Source organism: Malus domestica, chromosome 14 (assembly GCF_042453785.1).
Source record: "Malus domestica chromosome 14, GDT2T_hap1".
NCBI lineage: Eukaryota > Viridiplantae > Streptophyta > Magnoliopsida > Rosales > Rosaceae > Malus > Malus domestica.
The window spans coordinates 22,871,077-22,895,460 of NC_091674.1; the positions used below are offsets into that span (position 1 = coordinate 22,871,077).

The window sequence follows — 24,384 nt, forward strand, 5'->3', positions numbered from 1 at the left end:
CAAGGCCAAAAGAAAAGACAAGGAAAAGCATGATATGGGATACTCTTACTTTTAACCCTGATGATATGAGATACTCTTGCTCTGGTGTGGCTGGTTTGCATAGGTGTTATTGGAAGGGAAGAAAGCTGAGTATTTTGAGAGGCTTCGTTGGGAGTGCCCTCTCAGATATGAGGAAGGGTTGAGCATTTTTGCAAGTCTGCCTGTCCATGGAGGATGGAGGTCGACATATATAGAAGTCTCCCTAACAACAAGTAGTAATGCTATTCCTTTACCCTTCTTTGTCATAGTAATGTAGTGGGAGCTGCAAGCTTCACATGTTTTAACTTTGTCAGAGCACTTTGAAAAAGTGGTATGTGGTATCCAGAAAGCTGATGTTAAGTGTGAAGATTGCAGACAAGCTTTATCCAAGGAAATCTGGCTCTCGAAGTTCGGAGAGCAATGCCTCTTCGATTTTCGAACAAGCAATCATGTCGTGGATCTAGCTCTCGAGATTCGAAGAACGGTGCCTCTTCGATTTTTGAGAAAGCAATCCTATTAGGAGTCTAGCTCTTGAGATTCAAAGAGCGGTGCCTCTTCGATTTTTGAGAAAGTAATCCTATTGGGAGTCTGGCTCTCGAGATTCGGAGGGCGGTGCCTCTTCGATTTTTGAGCAAGTAATAATGCTATTCCTTTACCCTTCTTAGTCATAGCAATGTAATGGGAGCTGCAAGCTTCACGTGTTTTAACTTTGTCAGAGCACTTTGAAAAAGTGGTATGTGGTATCTGGAAAGCTGATATTGCGTGTGAAGATGGCAGACAAGCTTTATCCAAGGAAATCTGGCCCTCGAAGTTCGGAGAGCGATGCCTCTTCGGTTTTCGAACAAGCAATCCTGTCAGGGATCTGGCTCTCGAGATTCGGAGAACGGTGCCTTTTCGATTTTTGAGAAAGCAATCCTATTGGGAGTCTGGCTCTTGAGATTTGGAGAGCGGTGCCTCTTCGATTTTTGAGAAAGTAATCATGTTGGGAGTCTGGCTCTCGAGATTCGGAAGGCGGTGCCTTTTCAATTTTTAAGTAAGTAATAATGTTATTCCTTTACCCTTCTTGGTCATAGCAATGTAGTGGGAGCTGCAAGCTTCACATGTTTTAACTTTGTCAGAGCGCTTTGAAAAAGTGGTCCGTGGTATCTGGAAAGCTAATGTTGCATGTGAAGATTGCAGACAAGCTTTATCTAAGGAAATCTGGCTCTCGAAGTTCGGAGAGCGGTGCCTCTTCGATTTTCAAACAAGTAATCCTGTCGGGGATCTGGCTCTCGAGATTCGGAGAACGGTGCCTTTTCGATTTTTGAGAAAGCAATCCTATTGGGAGTCTGACTCTTGAGATTTGGAAAGCAGTGTCTCTTCGATTTTTGAGAAAGTAATCATGTTGAGAGTCTGGCTCTCGAGATTCAGATAGTGGTTCCTCTTCGATTTTTGAGCAAGTAATCTTGTTGGGAGTGTTTTCTCGAATGTGAGTAAAGATTAGGCATTTTTGCCAGTCTGCCTTGCCACGGAGCACGGAGGTTGACACATATTGGGACTTTTTAGTTATCAAGCAGTGGTGTTGTTCCTTTACCCTTGTGGGTAATAGTAGGGTAGCTAGACCTCCAAAATTTATGTGTCTAAACTTTGTCAGAGATCTTTGGCAAAGTTATCTGTGGTACCCGATGAGCTGATGTTGCGTGTGGAAAGTGGTGCCTCTTCGAAATCCAGAGAGTGGTGCCTCTTCGAAATCCAGAGAGTGGTGCTACTTCGATTTTTGAATCAACGGCCATGTTGCCCTTTCTTTTATAAGGGCACCAATTGTGTGCAAGGAGTACATTCAGAGAGTTATTACTTGTAGTAATTTTCCCCTTACTTCAGAGATTTATTGCACCTCATTTCTCCTTCATCATTTCTGATAATGTCTGGCCCATCCGACCGTCGTTTTGACTTGAACTTTGGTGAAGAGGCAGCCATGCCTTTTCAAGACAACATATGGCGCCCATCCTTCTTATCCCCTACTGGTCATCTTACCGTTGGGGACTCTGTGATGAAGAATGATATGACCGCTGTGGTGGTGGCCAGGAACCTTCTCACTCCCAAAGATAACAGACTACTTTCCAAACGGTCTGATGAGTTAGCTGTTAAAGATTTTCTGGCTCTCAATGTTCAGTGTGCAAGTTCTGTGTCTAATATGGCCCAACGCTTATTTGCTCGAACCCGCCAAGTTAAATCATTGGCAGCTGAAGTTATAAGTCTCAAACAGGATATCAGAAGGCTCAAGCATGAGAATAAACAGTTGCACAGGCTTACACATGACTATGCTACAAACATGAAGATGAAGCTCGACCAGCTGCAGGAATCTGATGGTCAGATTTTACTTGATTATCAGAGGTTTGTGGGTTTGTTCCAAAGGCATTTATTGCCTTCATCTTCTAGGGCTACACCGCGTAATGAAGCTCCAAATGATCAACCTTCGGTGCCTCCTCCTTCTAGGGTTCTGCCTAGTACTGAGGCTCCGAATAATCACCCTCAGGTGCCTCCTCGATCTGGTACGCTGCCGACTGCTGAGACTTCTCCTGAGCAACCTTTGTGAAGGCTCCCTCTTGTTTGTTTATTTTGATTCATGTATATGTACATATTTGTAACTTATCAGAGATATCAATAAACAAGTTTTGCTTCATTTCAACGTATTGTGTTAAATACACCAAGGCCTTATTCACTAAGTTCTTTGAATTTTTCCTTTTGTTGAAGTTTTGTGAGTGAAACATGTAGGTTGAGGTAGTGCTCCCTTAATTTCCCGAGTGAGGAAACTTCTCGTTTGGAGACTTGAATCACTGAGTGGTCGTGAGACTTCCGAGTATCAAGGTGCAGTAGCATATGGTAGAAGTCCTCCAAGTCTCCGGTCGAAGGAGTTGACGAATGAGGCATTTCCTTTCTAAGTGGTAGCCCAAAATCCTTCTTCATATATATTTGTTATGAAAGTTACAAGGCCCAAAGAAGAGAAGGCCTAGGCAATTTTTTTTTTTTTTCGAAATTTTTTTATTTTATTTTTTTTCTTTGAATTTTCGAATTTCCAAAAAAAACATAATATATATATATATATATATATATATTTTTTTTTTTTAAAGCTTTGTAGGTGAAGCTTTGGTGTTGAAGCTTTGTAGGTGAAGCTTTGAGGTTGAAGCTTTGTTGGACACCATGAATTGATTTTGCTTCACACTATCTTGATCAAGATAGTGTGAAGCTTTTGTAGGTGAAGTTTTTGTAGGTGAAGCTTTTGTGTTGAAGGTTTCTGATGTCGACACGTGTCGCACTGTGATTGGTCTCCTAGTTTGAGGGAAACTCTTTAGGGTCCTTGACAGTATAACGTTGACCGGTGCTCAGTAGTTTCGGGATTGGTCAAGTATGGTATAAACACCCTTCATCTTTTTTAATACTGTATTTTCTTTGTTATTTTTTTTTCAATTTGTATCTATAAAATTTAAATACTACAAATTAGAGTACCACTTTGAGTGGACAAGAGTGTTTTTTGTGTTGAAATGCCTTCAATTCGAAATATGTTGAATGATTTTTTGTGTAAAACTTATCAACTTTTTAAGTTAATAAATTTGCAAAACTTAAAAATAGCAAAATAGTTCCACAAGGACTCCACTTTGTATCGTTTGACAAAAAAAATGATGAAGCAATTTTCCCATTGAGCTTCATGTACATATTTTTTCGTATGTCTGCAAACCTTATCATATTAATCACGTGAAATTGACGAGAGATTAAGAAAAATAATTAAGAGTAATGATTATGATAAGGTGGAGATCATGGTGGGTTATGCATAAGACAATCATATCACAGTAAAATCCATTGCCTAAAAATTACTGTGCTTCAGTAAACTAATCCGTGTGCTTTTAGCCTTTTTCGGTTGCAGCTGCGTGCAGTGGACGAGTAAAACCGGACCCCATGTGGCTTTTTTGTTATGAAATGAAAAGCAAAAGCAGTGGATAACCTGATAAAGGCGGAGCTTCAGCTTGTAAACAAACAGAAACAACTGAGTGTTTGTTTTGGTGCTATTAGGGCACAGAGAGATGCCTCCATGTAATTTCAAGAGATGTCGACATTTCTGTAGCCCCATCTCATCTTTGATTCCTTGGATGCTTGGTATTCAAAAGATTAAATGTCGAGTCACTTTATTTCTGAAGGCAACATCTATTATTTTATAATGGGTAATATGAGAGAGATTATATTTATTTAACGAAAAGCTCCCGTACTGTTCACTTTAACGAAAAACCACATTTTTACACTAAAAAGTCAATCCTGATACTATTCACTTTACCCTTTATTTTTCTTTATCATTAAAACTCAAAGTTTTTAAAGCCCTTTTCATTAGTTTTCTTTATTTTTAAAGCATATTTTGTAAACCATATGACGTGGTTATAGATTATTGAATTACTAGTTAAGTTTTGATTAATTTACGTTTTTCTTATTGGTGAGGTGACACATCGCATGATTTGTAAATATTGTCTAAAAAGTTGGTCTAACTAGAATTATTCTGTTACAATACATCCATAAAATGCTTTGATGTAGCACCAAAATAATAGCTTTATAACATTGATGTAGACTAGTCACGACAGCCTAAGCCTGAGGCAAATTTTATTAGCGTTTGCTACGTGCATAGATAATTTCTAACTGTTGATATAAATGATAATTTTTTCTAGTCATGATGGACAAGTAATGCATGAGTTGCCTTGCCAAGTGGATGAGTTGCCTTGCCAAGTGCAGGAGAAATGTAACGTTTTCATGCATCTCTTGCATTAGCTCTCTAATATCAATCACATGCACGCAAACGACTAACTGTAACATACCTCATCATTTGTTAGCAAGCCAACACCAGGATGCATTAGACATACGTTGTCATTGTTAACCAACGTACCCCAAATTGTAAACAATTTTGGAAGAAGCTCAAGGGTACACTAGGCCACAAAGAGTAAATGAGTTTATGTATGGGCTTGGAAGGACGGCGCTTATTTGGACCCACACAGTCGGGTAATACAGTTCACATCTTGTGGCTGTGGGCTTTCCAAGTAGGCCACACACACACTTCGAACTTTCTTCATCACCAACCTGCAAAACCAACTAATAAAACACACAAAACAAAAGAAAACAAAGCCAACTGAGAATTATTTTAGTGAGGTTGCGTGCTTCGAAGGTAACTTCAGAACATAAGTAATAAGGAGATTGGGATAACATTCAATGTGTTTGGTTGAGGCTGCTTTCAGTTTCAGCTTTAGCCCATGTCTGTACATGCTATGCTAGGGCATCAGTTTTTCGTTTTTTATGTGATGGCAGGAAATAGACATGCAGATAGTGCTCATGTGTGACTCAGCCTATCTGGCTGGCGAGTGTCTAGGTCACGTGCTCCGTTTGCCCGCACACATTAAAAGACCACCCACTTCATATAATTTGTTTACGCCGCTACTGACCTATGATCCTCACACTGTGTCCGTTACTGTAGTGTGGCAGTTGCACGAAATACTCTATCTTAATTGCCGAAAATGATGGTTCATAGTTAGTACAAGAGGATGCGTGTATAGCACGTAAAAATATGTTCCTATATTATTATACAGTTTGCTTAAATAAATACGGAGTTCGACAATTATTTAAAATGTTAAAAGTTCTTTTTACAAAAAAAATTATTTTCTTCGTGCTTAAATGACATGCTATATTGTTAAAAAAAATTGACGCGCTGTAATATTTGTATAATAAATGAATTTTATATGTAATATTAATCAACATGCGAAAATGCATGCATTCAACTTGAAGATAATAGCATATTATACACTCATGAACATATTTTTTAAGTAGCCTCAAAAACTTGAAAAGTATCTACATAAGCGTATAACACGTGTACAGTACATTTTGAAATAAAGTGTACAAAAAATGAAAATATTATGTAGTGTGTGTGTATATATATATACATGTACGTAAAATATATGTATATTATATACAATGGCGGATCCATGAAATATTATTAGGAGGTCAGTAAAATAGCGCACATAGATCGCAAATTTTTTTTAACATAAATATCGTCATTTCATCTAGTCTTGATAAGCTTGAAGTCATTTGAAAATGCATACTGCACACATATTAATACCTGATTTGCTTGGGTAACTAACATGTTCCAAGGTTACTGCTATATGAATGCTTGACAAAGGAATACACTAACAAATTGATTGATATCATTGTATCCCATTAATATGTTTGTCCAAGAATGATGATGTTTTGTTCATTCTCTAAGATTACCATTTCATTTACTTTGCATTTTTGGATAGTCTTTTACTTGTTGTTTTTTCTACAATTATAATTACAACCAACAAACAAGTCAAAGGTAAATAATATTAGGACTAGACTGTAAAAGAGTAGCACATCTCTAAGGCATTTTATCAAGCAATTGGATGACATATATAAAGAGCAACTCCAACCTTCAAAGAGGCAGCACCCAAATCATCCATGGAGATTCACCAGAATTCAGAGGGTTAGCTGACCCCCCTGCTCCTAAGTTGATCTGCCCCTGATTATGTACGTATTTCAATGATTATCCCACCAGTTTGAGGCAGGCAAATCCTACCCAAGAATTCCTCGTAATTATTTGGGTGGCCAAAGTATGACTCAGCTGCCTTCCATTTGCATATATTTTTGTGCCTTTTTTTCTGTATTTATGCATGTGTTGGGATTTGGCTTTTGAACCAAGATGAACACGGTGCTCAGATTTTGATACGAAAGGGACTCATCAACCGTGCAAATGCAATCATAGATCTTTAGTTACAATGCCGTGGCCACCAGGGTAGTTAGATGGTTATGACCTAAGATTGCGATGCGAATTACTTTATCGTTAAATACTCTATCATGTTATATTGTTAGACCAAGAAATTATAAGTCATTAATCGAGATAATTCTCGTAACAATATATATTGAGTCCGATAAGATAATATTAGGATAGGAAAATGGTTTTCGTGTTGTGAAATAGGGAACTCTTAGGTGAAAAATTAAGGACTTGGGATAGAAATTCTTGTGTACGATGCTGTTATATATGACAATAGACTCAAGGGTGCGTTTGGTACGCAGACGGGACGGGACGGGACGGAACGGGACGGGACGGAACGAAGGTGTAATTTTTGAAAAAGACATGGGGTATATTTGTCTTAAAATGGTAAAACATTGTGTTCCACAGACGTGGAACAAACCCGTTCCAGAGGGGGGAGGTGGGACGCAAAAACACTCAAAATCTGTCACGTGGAACAGCCCGTTCCACCCATTTTTAGCGCACCAAACGCGGGACGGAACGCCTCGTCCCGTCCCGTCCCACGTACCAAACGCACCCCAAGGTAACGAGGAAAAATATGAGTTTCGGCAGGACCAAATACAAGAGATCCCCTTGCTTTTGTGAAGAGTACCAAACGATTGGCATGGTCAAAGTGTCCGAACTCGAATGGGCCTGTGACCCAATTTTTAAGCCCAATGGACCGGTCTCTTGTTCAACCGAATCAGTTTGGACAATGCCCGATACAACAACTGACGTGGGTTGGAATTGGAGGGACTGAGAAGCCACCCTCGAAATGGCGGCAGCGGCATCATCACCGTCGTCATCGCCAGTACGGTGGTGGAGGACGGCGTTTCTAACAGTGAGGGACAAAACCCTAACAACTCCTTTACGCACTCCAATCCCCGAACTCCTCCATCATTCCATCTTCTCCCATTCCCATACTCTCCTCTCCGCCGCCCCCGACCTCCCTCCTCAGGAAGTCACCTCCGATTTGCTCTTCGTCATGGAGCTCGTCACCGCGAAGCCTCACAGCGGAGAAGACCTTACTCCGACCTTCACTCACATAACTCACTTGGTATGTATACGACTGAGAATTTGCCTTTGCTCCTCTGCTTCTTCGTTTTCTTTGAAAATTTTGAAAATTTTAGTCGTTTGATTCAGATCCATGACATCTCCCATCGCATTCCTCTCGTAATCAATTCAGCTTCGTGGACTCTCCTCCTCGACTTCGTCAACAAAATGCTTCGCTATTTCATCGGCTCTTCGTCGTTCACGCAGGTTATGGAAGCTCTACAGACTCTAAGGTAAGCTCAAGCTCATCTGGTTTTCGGTTCGATTTTTGGAAAACGCGTTCTGCTTGTGAATTCGATTGTAATTTGTAAAACTCGTTATCTTTAGGCGTGTTATGAGCACGTATCAGAGGAAACGCTCGATGGCGGAGGAGGTTCTGCTGGTGAAGTTCCTGCTGCGAATCATTGAGAGCTCTCACGCAGAGTTGAGCTGCTTTTCGAACTCGATTCTCAACCAAAGCTCGGTTCTTGAAGTTGGGAAGAGAATGCCGGTCCCTCGATATGGAAGCTTATGGGAAATTCAGACACTTGCATTTACTATGGTTGGAGAGGCAATCTCCCGAGTTGGCTCATACTTTCCATTGGACATCTGGAGATCAACGATTGAGGTCGCGGTACTATATTTTTAGCTTGTAGTTCTCTGTGTGTGTGTATATATATGTGATGCTGATAAGGTTTTGCTATGAACTAGTGATGGATGGCTTGGTAGCTAAAAGCCAGCTTATGGAAGACGCTTTTATGTCCAGGTATTCCAACAATCTCTACTATGCTTGCTTCGGCATATTATAAATGAATTTGTCACCTTTATATATTATTGCCAATGGTACGTGACTTGAATCCAAACCCCAGCATACCTGTTCAGTAATTGGTCAAAAAGAAAAGGAACCTAGTTTAGCAAGCCTTAAGCTGGGTTTGGAAGATTCTAAAAAGACCAATTGTACTCCATATAGGCCTCCACACCTGCGCCAAGGGGACAATTCAAATATGAAGCAGAGTGAAGCTCGGGGTTCTCAAAGTTTATCAGATCATGAATCTTCCGCGAATGAGTTTGCATTGTCAGATTCAGATTACGGTGACAGTGATGGATCAATTAAAGACACTGACAACGTTCAGAAATCAAAAGTCCGAGTAGCTGCCATTGTTTGTATACAGGTAAGTTTTGCAATTTTTTGGTTCGTATCCTTTTCCTAATGTCAAAGTTATTAAAGTTGGAGTAGCTGCCATTGTTGTTTGTTGTCTTTTGGTATTCTCTCCTTTTTGTCTCAATGTCAATAATGGGCTACAGAATAGGATGTGCCCTGTCCTAGGATCTCACCTCCTAAAGATCTTTGATCTCTTATCTTTCTTAAAGGGGGAAGATATTATTTGACATCACGGTATCCGATTGTATCTTGGGGTGTAAGCTAACTAGAAGAAAAAGCTCGGTATTAAGTGATTAATGTTGCTATGTAAGGTTAAGTAATGACCAATGCATATTATGTAAGACTCGGAAACGTCAAAGGAATGAAGAATTGTTGTAGAAAAAGGTTCATTTGGACCCAATAATTTCCTTGAACCTTTCATCTCTCCACATTAATCTTAGTGATTCGATTGAAGCAGTGGACAATATGACAATGAATTCTTTTACTGTTTGCTCACTTACCTTCCTTTCTTTGTTAATTTGGTGAAGGATCTTTGTCAAGCTGATTCCAAATCATTTACTAGCCAATGGACGCTGCTTTTGCCAACCAGTGATGTACTGCGACCAAGGTAAAGCATCCCACTTTCTCCTACTCCTGAATAGTTAATTTCATAAACTTGATCCTCTATCACCAAACTCACTTCTTCCTGTTATGTTCTGAATTACAGGAAATATGAAGCAACACTAATGACATGCTTGCTATTTGATCCTTATCTAAAGGTGTCATTAACTGTTGTTATTAGATTTAGTCACCACACTTGCTTATGGTGAATTACTTGACACCTGGGCCCTGTTGTTTTTGTAAAATATCTTTGCACTTGTGCTATGATTCATGGGAATTCGTTTTCTCATTTTCACAACTTTGAAACATACTCTCATGGTTATATAATAATTTATGTTCAGTGGTGCTTCTAGCTGACATGTGCTCCTCTATGGTGGCTAGGCACGGGTTGCTTCTGCATCAACCCTGGAAGCAATGTTGGATGGCCCATCTTCTGTGTTTCTCCAGGTAGCAGAGTTCAAGGAATCTTCTAAACGTGGATCTTTCAAAGCGCTTTCAAGTTCCCTTGGACATATACTAATGCAGCTTCATACAGGTATGTGAAAGCCACTACGCTGCACAAATTCAAACTTCTGCTGCAATTATTTATTACTTTTATTTGTTCAAGTAACTTACGTTACAATATTTATGATGTATATGGTGTAGGTATTTTATACTTAATTCAATGTGAAACTCATAGTAGATTGATGGCATCCCTGCTCAAGATTCTCATGCTTTTGAGATCATCTACACCGTATGTGTTCTCCCCCAAACTTTTGAAATTGTTAATGATTTGCTTCTTTTGTTTGGTTTCGTTTAAATGTGATTTAGTGTTTAAACCAATTTTTCTTTGTATGTTTCACTTAAGATGTATTCAGATTACAAAACCTCAAGTTAGAACTATTCAGTGTGTACTTTTCATAATTCAATTCTAAAATTGGGCAATTTGGCTCACAGCTTTAGTAGCATTTTAATTTGCCTTTATTGGCCTTTTTTGAGTTTGAATCTTTCCCTTACCAACTTCCCTTACTTTTGTGTAGGAGATACGTAAAACCTTGATTCCAAAGAATATTCTTTTATTTATTGCAATGAGGATAGGAAAAGTGGCGTGCTTTTTTTACTGATATTTTTTAATAGCATTTTTTTAATTTTTTTTTAAACACTTTGTATACACAACAGAACGATGCATGATGTTACTCCCTACTCATTTTTTGAGGAAAATCTTGTTTAATTATATTTCCTATCAATGATCATTTTACAGATATTCAAGAATGCCTGGAGAGTTGATGCCAACAGTTTTTACATCTCTACAAGAAAGGATGAAAAATGGGTTTACATTCAAAAGTGGTCACACTGGTCTGCTGGTTAGTTGTCCTTTTCTCCTTTTAATTTTCAGGTAAAGAGTAATATCTGCATTGCCTGCTTTTCTTCACTGTTTTATCTTGTACTATTTTATCTTGTTGAATAGGCTTCTTCTATTAGTTGCTTGACAACTGCTCTGAATATCTCACCTTCTTCACTGCAAGTTAGAGAAATGGTTCTGGTAGAGATATCGAATGGTAGGCTTAATTTTGGTAGCATAAACTGATAAACTTTACTGGTGCTCATGTTTGCTAATTCTTAAGCTACACACCTCTCCCAGACCCTGCGTAAAGCGGGAGCCTTGTGCACTGGGTACGACCTTTCTCCAGATTTTGTTGAGGCTATAAAGAAGTCAGGTGTTCTCTCTATGCTATTCCGATTTTCAGAACAAGTTAGCAACCCAACGATATGCTTTGAGGCTCTTCAGGTATTTGATTTCTGATAATCAGGTTTTACAGCAGTGCTGATTCTTTTCTGGACAAGCATGTAGCATGCCATCAACTGTTATGAAAATGCTTGTGGTTTTACTATTAGTGTCTTTCTTTTCTGTGCGCTTTTTTCTTTTCTTAAAAGCATGTGGTGATTATATCTAAGGCTTATATTATTTCTTGTAGGCGCTTAGGGCTGTGTCCCACAATTACCCAAGCATAATGTTCTCCTGTTGGGAACAAATTTCCACCATTGTTTATGGCGTTTTGAGGGCAGCTACTCATGAAGTGCCTACAGGATCTTGGAAGGGAAATACTGGAAATTTTGTCAGATTTATTGGGGAAAAAGTCATTACAGCTACTATTAAAGTAAGTATCCTTTAACATCTGCTATTTTTCCTCTCCAAAATAGTAAATAAATACTTTGTTCTTCTTTGAGTTTGTTTTACATTAGAAATGAGCGAGACCTTCTTACAGAGCGGTATTTTTAGGCCATATTCATATAATTGATTTTTTCCCTTTACGGACATCTCATTAGCACTCCGAAAATCTCATTTCACACTCCAAACTTTCTATAATTAGAAAAATACACTTGTGAGGAGTGTAGAATGAGATTTTTGGAGTGTTAATAACAGTTCCCTATATATATATATAATGATCATTGATGTCAATTATCAGGTTCTGGACAAATGTCTACGTGCAATATCAGGATTTAAAGGAACTGAAGACCCTTTAGATGATAAGTTACTTGATGCTCCATTTATTTCGGACTGCGTAAGGATGAAGAAACTTTCATCGGTGCCATTGTATGAACCAGAGAACTCAGAAAATACAATAGATGAACCCACATCATGTCAATCTGGAACGGAGCAGTGGTGTGAGGCAATTGAGAAGCATATGCCTCTGATTCTGCACCATACTTCTGCAGTGGTTAGTTAATAATGATATAAACAATTGACTTTTCCGAGATTTATCTTTTTGTGTTTTTTGTGTACTGTTCTGAACTTTTTATTTTTCCTTGAAGGTGAGAGCAGCATCGGTTACATGTTTTGCTGGTATAACCTCTTCTGTATACTTCTCATTCTCAAAGAAAAAACAAGACTTCATTCTTTCTTCTTGTGTATGTTTTCTTGTAACTAATCACTGGTGTTATACCTTAACCTCTTTGTATATGTAAATGGAATAGAAATTAGAAAGCTTTTTTCTTATCAGTTATATCTACAAAATCTTTTTAGGTTCGTGCTGCCGTAAATGATGTGCCTTCAGTTAGGTCAGCTGCTTGTCGAGCCCTTGGAGTCATATCAATGTTTCCTCAAGTTTCTCAAAGGTGATCCTGACATGTTTTTGAATGGAATTGAATGATTTCTCAGAGTTCTTATTATCTGTTATTGACTTGATCCTCTATAAATTTTATGCTTTGTTCAAGAATCTAGGACAGAAATTCATTAAGAACTCAAATTATATTGTGCATAGATCCTTGATGAGTTTGTTCATGCTGTGGAGATTAACACACGTGATCCCCTGGTCTCGGTATTTTTCTATTTATCTAGTTTTAGGTTGGTTTCATTTTATTTCATAATCAGTCAAAGCCGTCTGTATAATTCTTATTTCAGGTGTGAATAACTGCTTCTTGGGCTGTGGCGAACATTTGTGATTCTATCCGTCATTGTATTGATGATTTTTCCTTGAAACAATCTGGAGGTCAGCTTAATTTAGAAGAGCGAAATCAATTGTATTTCCACTGCATCATTGTCTTTTCAAACTACTAATCTTCTTTCTTTTGTTCTTTTTTTCACTTTCTATATAGGCTATCCCGAAATCTCTAAATTATTCATATTATTAACCGAGTGTGCTTTGCGTCTGACCAAGGATGGAGACAAGGTATGTTAATAACCAAGTCATTTCCTTTTATATATGTTGATTGAATAGTATATTAATAAGCCAAGTCATCAATATCAGTTGGATGTAAAGAATTCATAGATAGGAAATGATTATGGTTCTTCTAGTTTTATGCGAAACTATTTTTGCTTTAATTCATTGACTATCTGCTCATTTCAAGTCATCAATAATATATGTGTATCTTACAGCTCTGAATATTTTCTTCTTTCTATTAGGTTAAATCAAATGCTGTAAGGGCTCAGGGGAATCTTTCAAGATCTATCAAATATAGAAGCGGTAGTGACAGGACAGTAGACAATAATGGATCGACAATAAAGAGCACTAAACCTTACAAAATACCATCAAGCAATTACAGGGAAGGAAGTCAAAGAGATGTGTCACTGTCATGCCATCCAGCTTCTTTGGGAGATTCACGTTGGCTTGAGCAAGTCATTCAGGCATTGATTTCTTGTGTTACGACTGGTAATGTTAAGGTATCATGCTTACAGTCCTAACTTGCTGGAATTTTCTTTTCTAATTTGAATGGCATGGATGAGACTGTATCCTCATTATCTTCTGTTATCGACCCAAATTTACTGTGCACCTAACAGGTCCAATGGAATGTTTGTCATGCTTTGAGCAACCTATTTCTGAATGAGACATTAAGATTGCAAGACATGGATTGGTATAGTTTTGAATCTTGTGTTGGCATGGATACAATGTTTCTTTCTCCTGTTTGAAATCAATTTATTTATGTATGAGGTTGAAATGCCGCCCAATAACTTACTAGTGTTTTTCTCTGCATGGTTCTAAAGTATGAAAGTAAGCTCTATAAATCATTACAAAAAAAAAAAAAAAAAAAAAAAAAGCTAACTATGCATTGTTTTCTGACAGGGCTTCATCTATGTGTAGTATTCTTCTACTGCTATTGCACGATTCTTCCAACTTTAAGATCAGGATTCAAGCTGCTTCTGCTTTGGCTGTGCCAGCATCAATCCTTGGTATGTAGTTAAATTTACTCTTGTTCCTGTGTCATGGTTGCCTTGGTAACTCCACAATGCTATATCAGCTATCAGTCTTCACCAAAGTTCGATTTTTTACTACTATCGGTTCAATTGGTTGATTGCATCTTTTGATTGCATCTTTTGATTGCATTCTCAAATGAAGAATATATTGCTCGTTGTGTTTTGTATGAGATTTTTTTTAACCATTCCTTCATATAATCTGGAAACTAAAAGAGAAGCCTATTGATTTGTTGTAGATTATGGAGAATCCTTCCCAAATGTCATCCAGGGTTTGGTCCATATATTAGAGAATCAAGGTTCAGACCGGATTGCATCACCGTCAAATTTCAAATATAGGGTTGCACTCGAAAACCAGGTACATAATGCACCTGAGCAGTTATGTATTCATATTGGGTGAAACCGTGCATTATGGTTTAGTGTGCATGCGTTTGAGGTATATGATGTGTTTAATAGCTTTTTCTTCTGCTTGGTTCAGTTGACCTCAACCGTGTTGCATGTTCTTATCCTCACTTCAAGTTCAGATCATGAACCCGTCAAAGATTTCCTTGTAAAAGTAAGTATTCTTACACGTAGCTTGAATTAACTTGGTCTATATAGTGTTTGTGGTTACTCAGGCACAAGTTTTATTGTAGAAAGGGATTTTATCATGGCATACATATTTGTTACCTTAGATCATTTTCACGAAGTGACCAAGTGAACCGTAATAACAATTTTTACCTTGGAGATAAAGAAAATGGTCATGTGTTCATAGTTCATGTTTGCTGAATAGATGTCCATACTCTTTAAAAGAATTCGCCGACTACCTGCATCCAATTGGGGTTTTTATCTGGTGTCTGTGTTTGTGCAAACTGCAAACATTGATAATTTGAAACATTAAGGCGTAATATGTGTTTTCTTTCTCGGACTTATTTTTCTTCCTGCGGATACAGAAAGCTTCATTCCTTGAAGACTGGTTCAAGGCCCCTTGCTTGTTACTAGGAGAGACAATAAGTAGTCAAGGTGAACTTGAAGATAATAAATCCATCAGGAATCCAAAGAAAGAGATTGGGACGCTAATCCAATTGTACAATAGCAGGAACCATCATGCAATTGAGCAGAAATTCGAGAAGTTAGCGAATAGCAGTGAGTTCTCAGTTGACCTTCATATTCCTGCTGTACATACCAACCCTGTGATCAAGTTCCTTGCACAGCCACATGCTGTACCGGAAAAATGCTGCCATTTGAAGGCAACATTTTCACGGGGACACGGGATCTCGGAGATGCACTGGCAGCATACGGAGGACTCTTAGAGGATCATATGAGATTGGTTTTTGTTGTGCTTGTTTCTTGGCATGGAATGGAAGGGGAGGGGGCGTTGAGGGGAAGCGAAAGATGCAGTCGCACACGGCTCCAAATTTTAAGAGGCCCTAAATTTTTGCCATCTAATATTATGTATTATGTTCAATATTTAAAAATAATTTTTGTTAGCACTTTAAAATCTCATTGTGCAGTGCTTAAAAGAGTTATTTTTCTAAATCTAAATATAAAAATTTGGAGTGCAATAAGATATTTTGGGTATCAATAGTAACATCCTAAAAGGATATTTTTCAACTTCATTATATAATACTGTTGTATATTAGTTTTGAAGTTTTTTCTTCATGTTTGTTTGTTGAAGATTGAAATGCTTTCAATCATTTAGTGAAGTTATATTTGCACTGTTCCAAAAATCTTTGCTTAGAGCCACCTAGGCACTAGGCAGCTGGTCACCATCCCAATTAATGCCTAAGCATTTGAAAATTAAGAAATGGCGTTTAGACCTGCTGAGACACCTGCCTAGACTGCCCAGACCCGCCTAGACACCTGCCTAGGTTGCGACTTACTTAAATAGAAAATAGATAACTTTTCTTTTGCATTTTATTATTTCTAATAAATTGTAAGAGACTTATTGAACACTTAAAAAAACACACATTATATGTTTGCTCTCTATATTTTCATTATGTTCAAATACTTCATAATATATATGTCATTCTATTTCTAATTTATGATGAAATTATATATTTGTTAAGTATAAACAGACACTTATTTACACAAAATACAATAGATTTACTTAAATCCACCTAGCCGCCTAGGCGCTAGACCCCAGCCCATCGTCCAACTAACGCCTAGCGTCTTTTAAAACCTTATATATTTGTAGCTTTTTTTACTTATTATTAATGACATTTGTGAACTTGCAATAAGTGGGTGCTATAGTTTGTTTTGATTTAAGTGATTGTTTTCTAGCATCAATACATTGTCCTACTTTTCTAAAACTATCTTAGAGAGGGGCGCTTTTATAAATTTCGCACAAGGCCCCCGAAATTTCAGAGACAGCCACCTAATTCCTAATGAAAATATGGATGTATGTAAAGCCATATATATATGTATGTATGTATGGAAAGCTACTTTCGGCCCTAAATTATGAAAGTTTATACAAAGTAAAGCTATGTTTTAATGTTAGGTAAATTATACAAAATTACATCAACTATTGGTCTCATGACACTATCATACCTCATCTTTAGAATTTGATCCAATGTTATACATTCTGTTAGCTTGGCCGTGAATTTCTCAATTAAATGCTCACGTGGCTTGATTCGGAACCCATTTTTTTATTAAAAAATAAAAAAAATATTAAAAATAATAATTTATCCTTATAAAAAAAATAAAAAAATAAAAAAACCTCAAACACCTATCTTCCCCGACCCCTTCCCTACCCACGCCGAGGTCTTTCCGACAAGCAAGAACACGGCGAGATTCAGAGCAAATGCGTAGATAGAATTGGTCCCAAAAATCAAGAAATTGAAATGGAAGTTCAACTAATCACGCTGTTTGGGTTGAAACTTAAACTTTGGGCTTAGAAGGGAGTTGGCCCAAAAAGAGAAGGAAAAGCCCGAAGCTCAGCCCAGACCTAGAAAGCAGAAAGGGCCTTTCCCTACTAGGTGCAGATCATTTGCACCACTTGCTCACCTACCCAAGGGTCAAGTGGTATAGACCAGCCAGCTAATCAGCCCAAAAGTACTTTATGATGGCAGTACAAGTAAATAGTTGATGAGTCACTATCTTTCAAACTGCATTCGGGCAAGATTATTGCTACAGGAGGCCAAGCCAAGGTGGCTATAAAAGGAGAAAGATAAGTCAGAATAAAGGACACTCAAACAAACAAACAAAAGCACAAACTCTACTCAAAGCCATATTTGCCTTCAAAACGAAGCTGTAGTCAGCCCAAGCCTTCATCCCTTTCGGGACAAACCCTTTGTAATAGCTCTGCTACCCTGTTCAACGCCTGCTGTAGTATCGATTTTCTTTCTGCAAACTCACTTCCCAACCCATTTTCTAAGCTTTCAAACCTTCTGTTAACCCACAAAGATAGGAAGTTGCAAGACGATCAGCCTTGCCCAACCTTCTTTGTTTTTGTCTTTTCATTCATTAGCCTAGCAATATGTTGTATACTTCAAGTTGTATCCAAGTTATTTCTAGTAATATGGCTATTAAAAGACTCTCTCAGCGCTTGAATCCGATTTGAATATGTCTTCACAGTTCAAGCCAGATCTAAGTTCTAAGCCCTCGGGCATATAAGATTTGATCACCCTAAAAAGTCCTTGGCCTCAAGGCATAAAAAAGAACCTGATGTGGACTTAACCCATCCACGACAAGCTTTGATAAACAAGAAGTCCGAAGTTACTTAGGGCGCAAGTAATCGACCTGCCACTTAGTTTTATTTCTGTTATATTATGATGACCATATCATGTTCGAGTACGGGATGAATTCTGATGGGAAGCCTCAAGGCCTATTCAAGGCCCCACAAAGGCACCTATTTGGATTCATCCTATTTCTCGGGCAAGAATGTTCGAGTACGGGATAAATTCTGATGGGAAGCCTCAAGGCCTATTCAAGGCCCCACAAAGGCACCTATTTGGATTCATCCTATTTCTCGGGCAAGAACATTGAGTACATAAGGGGTTCTGATGGGAAGCCTCAAGGCCTATTCAAGGCCCCACAAAGGCACCTATTTGGATTCATTCTGCTCTTTGAGCTCAGGTAATCAGAAGTATGATGGTTATAAGACCCATATAACTAACAAAAGGAACCTTATGTGTTTGAGTACTAAGTTAGTTATTTATGGGAAGCTTCAAGGCCTACACCTAAGGCCCCACAAAGGCACCTGTCAATAACTAACATAGTCTCTCGAATATATATAATTAAAACTCAAACATCCGTTCTACATCTGCCATGCTGAAGATGGTAGTGGCACGCCTGAGCAATTCAAAGTTAATCTTGATCGTGAGCCTCAAGGCCTACACCTAAGGCCTCACAAAGGCACCTTTCAAAGTTAACTCTGTCCTTCTCTTTCAGCCTTGCCCGACAAGCCTTGCCCGACAGGCTTTGCCCGACAAGCCCGCCAGTAAAGCAGAAGCCCGACAGAAAGCATCAACCAGCACCAACCTCTCGGGGAGCTGTGTGCTCGTCGGCCAAGAAGCATTCCCCACGGAAATTCCCGCCACGAACACGCGCAGAACCGGGTACTTGACAAAGATCCAGGGGACGAAAAGGAAAGCCAAGCAGCAAGGCGCGACACAGTAGAGAGATGTGATGCGGTAAGGGTAATGTCTTTGGATGTGAGGAGGATTTGGATCAAGACAAAGCGGGTGGCCTCGAATACGACGACGCCGAGCTGGAGGATGATGCCCCATGTGTCGAATTAGGCCTCGCCATAGGCGACGATGGCGACGCTGATGGAGATGAAGATCCTGGTGACTATGGTGTTGGTCTTGAATGACTCTTTTTTTAAGGAGACGCCAATTGAGTAAATAGTGACGGGCATGACAGCCTTAAGCATCTGGAAGACGGAGTTGGAGAGGCAGAGGGAGAGGGAGTAAAGGGCGCCGATGGGGACGACGGATGAGAGCTAGAGGTCGCGGGACATGGTGACGAGCTCGACGAGGGGGAAGACGAGGACAAGGAGGAAGGCGAGGGAGGCGCAGAAGGACATGTGGATCATGGTGAGGGAGATAGGGAAGGGCCAGTTGTACATCTTCTTGTTGAGGATGTATTTGTTGTAGACGATGATGCTGAAGGAAAGGAAGATCTAGATGACGACATAGGTGTAGGAGAGGAGGATCTTTTTTATCACGCTCTCACTCAGGGAGCCACCCTTGCCCATTTTTGAGGTGGGTTTTCGGTGGTGGTGGGGAAGAAGGGGAAAGAAGGGTGGGGGGTTAAGGAAGAGGAAGACAAAGTCAGATTCAAAGTGATAGAAGAAGGGAGTGAGAGCTTGATTTTAGTGAGAGAAATGGGGGAAGAGATCGGGGGTTGCAGGGAAGGGGAAGGGGAAGGGGATGGGATTTGGGTTTTGGATTTGGATTGCAGGGAAGGGGAAGGGGTTGGGGGAAGATGGGTGTTTGGGGTTGGTTTTTTTTTTTTTTTTTTTAAAGGGTAAATTATTATTTTTTTAATAGAAAGTGGGCCTCGAATCAAGCCACATCAGCATTTAACTGAGAAATTCACGGCTAAGCTAACAGAAGGTATAACATTGGACTAAATTCTAAAGATGAGGTATGACATTATCAATTTTAAAAGATGAAGTATGATAGTGTCGTGAGATCAATAGTTAAGGTAATTTTATGTAATTTACCCTTTAGTGTTTTTAGTGTCAACAAATCTACGGTGTTGGGTGACCTTTGGATGGTGATTTGTTGTGATTGTTCATTGGAGCAAGTGTTGTTTGAGATTATTGAAGCAACACTGCCAAAATTAAAGTATTAGAAAAATATTAAACAAAGGTTTGATTTTCCCTTCCTTTTCTACGCAAGGAAGATGCATTGCAATCGAGCTTTTGACCTATCTGAATTCTAATTCATTTTCTTGCCTCCTTTCACTATTTGGACTAATCTTGAGGGCTTTTGGTTGCTAATTTATTATGAAACTCTAACCAATCGACAATCGACAATCGACAATACATATTATTGATACTTTATTGGAAGCATTTTTGCTCACTACGATATTTATAATGTACGTTCATCATACATTTAATAATTTACCATGTATTTTTTCACTTAATTCTAGTAAATCTTCACATTAAATGCTATTTTTTAATTTTGAAAAAAAAAAAACTAAAATTAAGTAAAATGACACGTGACAAATGATTGTAGGATGAGCATACATCATAGTTTATAGAAGTGAGCAAAATGCTTTCCACTTTATTATAGCAACGTCTTTTCAAATCTCTCTATTACTATAGCAAAAGTTAAAGATTCAGGAATAACCACAATTTGGTGGCTCAGTGATAAAGGACGGACTATAAGGCTTTCTTAAAACTAAAAACTGGAGATTTCGGGTTCGAAACCCACTGCTGGTGTGGAAGCCAAACTTGTGGGCAGGGGAGATTGAAATGCCTCTGTGATTTTTCCTAATCTCCAAAAGCAGTGGATAACCGTGATTTGCCATCAATTATCTCTCTTAAAAAAAACACAATTCATGAAATATACTGTCTATTAATTAATACCATGTCAAGACTATCAAGACTATTAGCCATTAGTAATGGAAAGGGATCCTCTATCCGAATCTCTTCCATCAAATCTATCTCATCAATTAATTCGAGTTCTTGAAATTTAATCGAACGGTTAAAATTATTATAGCTTGAGCCCCTTATTTTTGGACTTGGATTGTTTGCCCTCCCCATCTCATACCCTCCCCATGCCCTCTTATTTATGTGATCACGATTAAGACACGTTAATATTTTATATTCCCATTACTTTTTGTCTTATTATTTCTATAAAAAAATAAATATAAAATATTGATGTGACTTAACCGTTACCACATAATATAGGAGGGCATGGAATGGAGAGGGCAGACAATCCAAATGTTTTATTTTTAACCGTTTGATCAAATTTCAAAGATCTAATTAATCGATAAGGTAGATGTGGTGGAAGAAATGGGGGAGGATCCCTTTCCATCAGTCATCAGAGGACCCCTTTCCATCAGTAATAAGATGATATGACAACATACCAAAATAATAGAAAGATGATACTGATATGATGAGACTATTTGTTGTCGTTATGTGATTTAAGAGCATTTTCCTAATTTGTATGGTTCAGAGAAATAGTTGTGTATGGATGTTATTGTGTGAGGATATATAAGTTAGAAATCAAGGATTTAGTTGGTGTTGTTGTGAGGATAAGTAAATCCAAAAGGACTGAAATATAATATGAGGCAGATTTTCACGATAACTACTTTATCCCGAAATTATTGATTGGAAAAGTAAACCAAACTCCAAAAGTATCATTTTGCTTTTTGACCAAAAAAACAAGAAAGGAAGAAATCAGAAGGAACGTGACGTACGTGGCCAAGCATTTTAACAAGGACTAATAATATAATATTTGTTGTAGTTCCATGCATTCGAGTGCGACATGCAACCATGCAAATTACACTCGTTTGCTTAATTGCGAAGATCTTCTACATATTTCCAGTTTCTAATACGTTGGTTCGTGCAACACGTAAATTTAAGAGAGAGTAGGCATATTTTTCTCTTGGACTACTTCTCAGCTCTATAATCATGCAAATGAAATGTATGCCTCTTCTCTCTCTAAATATTCAAATATCATCGAAACTCAACCACGATAAGTAGTTTAGTGGAAAAGTATAGACAATAACTCTCTAAAGAAGATAGCGAAAGAATTTGGGTTCGATGCTTTATAAGCTATGAATCTATTTGATCGTGGCCCAAGGTAGGATGAAACTCCCAACTAGCCTCCTCCAGCCTGAAAAGAGTAAATAATCGTAATTCGCCACAAATTGTTCCCTTTTTCAAAGAAAAAAAAATTAATATCATCGAAACCCCTTATATTTAAGTTTCATTCGACTTCATACTAATCTCATATAATCTGAAAGTTATCCTAAATCACAACATCCTTACTTTCTACCCTACGTTAATTTTTCTCCTATACGTACGTAGGCTCACCGCCTTGCATGCATATATTTTTATTCCTACTTTTTCGATAATATTAATGCAATCGAAATCATGGGATAGTGAAAAAGTGGACCTCAAATTGAATATATGTGGTAATTATGTACTACGTAGTGCTCTCCACCTCTAAAATTAATATTACAAGCTTGCCCCAAAATGACAATGTTCAGATATACTTCTAAAAAAATATACATCTACAACGTTCTTAAGCCGTTGTAAATATTGTTCATGACGTTTTTTTAACGTTGTCAAAGAAATTTTGCTAACGTTTCCTCAATATGAACCACAATGTTTGATGAATGTTGTCGAAAGTGTGAAGCTTTCGACAGCATCAATGATAAATACATTTAAATGTGTGTTGTCGAAACTCCTTCACATCGGTTTTCGAATAATGTCACAGTTTAGTTTCCTTTCAGTGAGGTCACTGCACAAACATAAATATTTGCCACACCTGAGTGTCACGTGATTTCTTTTTGCAAATTTGGCTCACTGTTTGTCGCTCTCAGACCATCTTCAAAAGAGATGTCAAAAATGCCAAATAAAATTAAAAAATATTTAAGTGTTATCTAATAGATATGTCATATATGATGTGGCATGTAAGTCATTTGACTCTTTGTTTTCTAGCTACCTTTTTTTATAGCAAACAAATAAGGAGTCAAATATATTTAATTTAATGTTTAATGCATAGGTCCCATTAGCAACCAATAGAATAAAAACTAAAACTAATTTTGATATTTTTTAATAGTGAATGTAACTCTGGGCCCAATAAAATAATAAAATAAATATTTGACACATTCATTAGAAAAGAAGAGAATTTAGCACTTCTATTCAATTTGCCACATCAGCCATCAAATATAATTTTGACATACTATATTTGACATTTTCTTTGGAGATGCTTTCAGCCTCATCAATCCATTATTTCTTTGCAATTTGCACCTACTTATTTATTGTGTTATGTATTTTGCAAGTACGTGTTTTTTTGTATTGTATGACGATTTTGAGTGCAAATCTCCAACCATTGAGAAATGGTAATGTTAGAGAGACTAAATTTGCAAACTAAATGATGTGTCACCAATAGAAATAAGGACGTTTATCAACGCGTAAGTAATAAATCAATCATTAACTTTCATATCCTTTAGTTGTAAAATCTTTATCTACAAATTTAGTCTTTCTAATATTATTTACCTTTGCAACTCTCATGACTCGCAATAAATCAATCATTAACTTCCATATCCTTTAGTTGTAAAATCTTTATCTACAAATTTAGTCTTCCTAGTATTATTTACCTTTGCAACTCTCATGACTCGCTACTCTACAACGACAATTGGAGATGCTAGAATTAAACGACAATTGGAGATGCGGGAGTTAAACTTCTTCTGATGCAAATATATATTTTTAATCACTTGGGTTATAAGTTTTTACTAATTCAAAAATTGTTTAGGTGCTTCGAGATTGGATTTTTTTTCTTGTCAAAGAAAATGAAAAATATAATACCATATTGGGATGCCAAATTAATCTCTCTTTCAGGACGCAAATGGGAATTTGGGATGTGAAATGGTTGGAGTGTTTAGAAATTTGATGTAACCCCAGATTAAATTAAACTGTGTTCATATTGCATAGAAGGATGTGAAAAAATCATAAACTATTTACCAAATGAAATCATAAAATAACATAAAAAAATGTTTGTACTTTTCATAGGACCACAGAGTTGGACAAGGATTGTCTGCCCTCCTATTTTGTACGGCCATGGTTAAGCCACGTCAATATTTTATATTTTTATTGTTTTTTGTCTTATTATCTCATTAAAAAATTAATATAAAATATTGACATGGCTTAACCGTGACCGCACAAAACAGGAGGGCATGGAAGGGCATCACAATTAGGAGGGCAGCAATCCTTGTCCCACAGAGTTAATTTAAACAAGCAACACCTACGTCCGTCCGTCAGTGGTTTATAGGTGTTTGTTTGGGATTATTATAAATAGTAACTTAGAAAGTTGGTAATTAAATTCAACAAAAATGGAAAATATAATTTTTTTTTATCAAACGATTTATTTTGTTAAATTAAATATGAAATCATGTACCGATAGAATTTAGACCTACATTGTCTTT

General features: G+C 37.7%; 1 long non-coding RNA gene and 2 pseudogenes across 1 annotated transcript; 1 reads left to right on the forward strand and 2 right to left on the reverse strand.

Annotated features, from left to right (window-relative positions):
• Positions 1 to 4,663: 4,663 nt before the first annotated feature.
• LOC139191091 (uncharacterized) lies at positions 4,664 to 6,691 on the reverse strand. The gene is made up of 2 exons (XR_011575236.1): positions 6,471 to 6,691; positions 4,664 to 5,112 (listed from the first exon to the last, which is right to left on the reverse strand). It is a non-coding gene; the product is annotated as an uncharacterized lncRNA (long non-coding RNA).
• Positions 6,692 to 7,538: 847 nt separating this feature from the next.
• LOC103431100 (uncharacterized) lies at positions 7,539 to 15,890 on the forward strand (annotated as a pseudogene).
• A 1,476-nt stretch (positions 15,891 to 17,366) lies between these two features.
• On the reverse strand, positions 17,367 to 19,633 carry LOC139187656 (probable sugar phosphate/phosphate translocator At5g25400; annotated as a pseudogene).
• Between the last annotated feature and the right edge of the window lie 4,751 nt (positions 19,634 to 24,384).